General features: G+C 60.2%; 1 long non-coding RNA gene across 1 annotated transcript; it reads left to right on the top strand.

The window, feature by feature from the left end:
• The first annotated feature begins 216 nt into the window (after window positions 1-216).
• LOC103239769 (uncharacterized) lies at window positions 217-3,106 on the top strand. Its single transcript, XR_499662.3, has 3 exons — window positions 217-343; window positions 826-2,058; window positions 2,169-3,106. It is a non-coding gene; the product is annotated as an uncharacterized lncRNA (long non-coding RNA).
• Window positions 3,107-3,389: the final 283 nt, after the last annotated feature.

The raw sequence follows: 3,389 nt of genomic DNA, 5'->3' as shown, positions 1-3,389 counted from the left end.
TGCCCTTGGGGCTGCCACGACAGATAAAACCTCATCCAGGCGTCAGAGAACACCCTGCACACGAATGCACAGCAGCGAGCTAAAAATACTGGCTTGAGAGGGAAGAGGGGGGAGGGAGGGGGCAGGAAAGAAGAGGAGGAGGGTGGGGAGGAGGGAGGAGGATGGGGAGGAGGTGGGGAGCAGGGAGGAGGGTGGGGAGGAGTTGCGGAGCAGGGCTGCAGGTCCAGGCTTAGGCAGCCTCAGTTTTCCAGAGAGCCCAGTTCTGCAGAGGCGCAGACGCAGACAGATGACTGCTTTGGGAACTGCAAACCACTAGCCCCTGCAGCCCCTCTCTTGGACGGGGGTGAGGTGGGGAGGAAAGAACTGGAGACAGAAAAGGAGAGAGGCAGGGACCAAGAGAACCTCAGGAACAGGGAGAGGAGAGCTGTGAAGGGCAGGGCTGGGGAGGAGGGTGGGGAGATGGGGGAGGGAAGGTGGGAGGGAGAAGGGAGAGGGAGGGAAGGAGAGAAGGAGGGAAAGAGGGAGATAAGGAGGGGGAGGGAGAAGGGAGGGAGGAGAAGGAAGACGGCAGGACAGGGAGGAGGGAGGGAGGGAGGGCAGCAGAAAGAGGGGCTGGGAGGAGTGGAGAAGTGTCTCTGGGGCTCTGAGGCACAGACCACCAAGGGAACCAGCACCTACGCTGGTGTCCTCCCACCCCCGTGCCCCTCCCACCCCCTTGCCCCACTACTGGATCCTGGGGAGTTTGGCAGGGGCTGTCAGGGTTGAACAGTGGGCTCCCCTCCCAGGCCTGCTCCAGACAGCAGCCCCCACCCTCCTTTTGTTCAGGTCACTGGAAGAGTGGGCCTAGGCTGGGGCCTGGCTGCTTGGAGAAGACCCACCAGTGACCTAGCAGGGCTCAGAACTGGGGCTGGGCCCAGACATTCCAAGTTAATTCAGGACTCTCCTGGAGGAGAAGGGACCTGGATTGTCCCCTGGAGTCACCGGCATCTACGGCGACCTTCCCTAGCCGGTCTGCCCTGGATCCTGGGGATAGAGGGACAGCATGGCAGGAAGTAGCCCACGCCACCTGGACAGGAACAAACCCACAGCCACCCGAGGAAGAGAGAGAATGCCTGCATGATCATCGTGGGGGCGGGGGCTCAGGGAGGCCTCTTTGAGGAGATGGTCTTAACATCTGAGAACTGAGAAGAATTCAGCCTCACAAAACCCAGAGACCCAGGTCCCCAGGAGGGAGATGGGACTGGGAGATGCGGTGGAGTGGCCAGGCCAGGAGTGGCCTGCAGGATTGGAGCCCAGGCCCGAACCTGGCACGTCACCGGGGAGTCTCCTGCTTGCCCCAGAGCCAGTGTCAGTGAGAGCTGGGTGGCAGGGCCAGCGGGAGGTGGAGGGACCCAGGATCCGGGAGTGTGGGAAGCGAGAGCAGCCTCTCCTTGGTTCCTCCGCAGCCCGGGGCCTCACCCCTGCAAGGTCTGGGTGGCCACCGCTTGCAGGGCCGTCCCTCTGGGAGTGGTTAGGGGGGACAGGGTACCCTGGGACAACCTTCACCCCTCCGAAGGCAAGGCCTTGTCACGTTCATGCTCCAGCCCTTTCCCATCTGGGCTCCTCCTGTGTGCTGGGAGCGTGTGGCCTTGTGAGAAGAGGGCAGCATGGTGGACAGGCGAGCGCGGCACGGCGAGGTCTGAGCCCCCGGCTGCTCTCCCCAGTCCTGAGAACGCAGGCTGCTCCATAAGCTTTGTGGGCCTCAGGCTCCTGGTCTCCAGAATGCAGCCATGGGCAGGCTACCCAGAAGTGAGATGCTTGCCAAAAAAAGCCGTGTGCCCAGCCCAGAGCCAGCACTGGGTTCATTGGGCCCCAGCTCAAAACCCCTCTGAGAGGCCTGCCCTGAGCACCGTCCCTGTCCCTGTCTGCCCTCTCAGTCACAATTCAGCAGCACGCAGCCACACACCGAGGCTGAGCCTCTTCAAATTCGCTTCGATGTTTGCTGCACACTGACTCAGGTCTCCAGGCCTCAGTTTCCTCACCCGCGAACGAGGGGCGGTCTCTGGGGACTGTTCTAAGGTGAGCTGGAGGCCACAGGCTCTGGCCTGGAGCACTTCGCTCTCCATGACTCTCTTCTCCTGACATCTGTGTGTTCCCTCACGTCTCACGGTACCGCGTCTCCTCCGCAGGGCCTGTCTGTCTGGTGTGACGCTGTGTACCACCCCACACATCTTCAGCCCTGAAGGAAGATTCTGGTGGTGGAGGCTGTTGAGTAAATGCTTACTGGAGTTTCTCCCACTGCCTTGGAGTCCCTCTTCTGTTTTTCTCCAAATTCTCTTTGTTGACAGAGTACACAGTTCAAAACCCCATACAGGGATGAACGAGAGGACGCCCAGGTCCAGCCCAACAGCGGCTTCCTGTCCCCTCCACCTCTCTCTTTCCCTCTGCCACTGCCATCTACCGGGACGCTCTTCCTGGGCCCCTGTGGGACAAGGACTGCCTGTGGCTGAGGTCCCCTCCATGCAGAACATACAGCACGGGTGTGTCCCAAAGAGGAACAGAGAGAAGGAGGAGGAGGGTCCAAGAGAGACTTGGAAATGAATGCCAGGAAGCTCAGGCGCTGGACTTGCGTTCGGGGCGCCTGGCCTTTCCTTGTGTATTTCTCCTGCTGTCTGTATAACCATTTAATGCAATAAACGAAAACCAGCCCTCGTTCTTGGGGTGTTCCCACCCTCCTGGGTCCCCGCTGGCTGCCTGGCTTCCTCCTGCAGCTCCTGCTGTGTGTGTGCATGCATGTGTGTGTGTGTGCATGTGCACGTCTGTGGGGCGTGTGTGTGTGCATGTTTGTAATTGAGGCTGCAGAGTGGAGGGAGGAGGGGTTTCCTCTGGGGACCCTGAGAGAAGGAGGCATTTTCACCACAGCCTAACAGGGCGGGACCCCAGCACCCGGGACCCAGGGGGACTTTGCCAAGGTGACAGGCGGTTGGCTGGGCCACGAGGCTGTTTGTTTGATTTCCCCCGACTTCCAAACTTGTTGAAATTACACACCGAGCATCTATTTAATTAAGTTTTCCAGTGTGTGGCATAATTAGTAAGACACACGACTGGAACTGGGTGGGCGGTCCCATCCCCGCTCTTGCCTGTTGGAATTCTCAGCCCTCGGGCCACAAAATATGGCAAGTTGTAACATAGAGGAGGGAAGTGAGGGGCAAGTCAACCAGAGCTGTCACCTCGGGATGCCAGGTGGGCAAGGGGGACCCCAGGCAGCTCTGCCTCACAGAGGACAGGAAGCTGAGCTCAGGTGACCCTCGGGGAGCCTGCTACCCTCCCTGGGACCTCAGATCCCTGGGACCTCAGAAGCAGACAGGAGGAGTTCAAGAGGGGCCCTGCCCTGGCTATAGCATCAGAGG

This window comes from Chlorocebus sabaeus, chromosome 12, assembly GCF_047675955.1.
Source record: "Chlorocebus sabaeus isolate Y175 chromosome 12, mChlSab1.0.hap1, whole genome shotgun sequence".
In the NCBI taxonomy this organism is placed as follows: Eukaryota; Metazoa; Chordata; class Mammalia; order Primates; family Cercopithecidae; genus Chlorocebus; species Chlorocebus sabaeus.
Note: the sequence above shows the minus strand (reverse complement) of the source record. Positions and strands in the feature narration are given on the sequence as shown.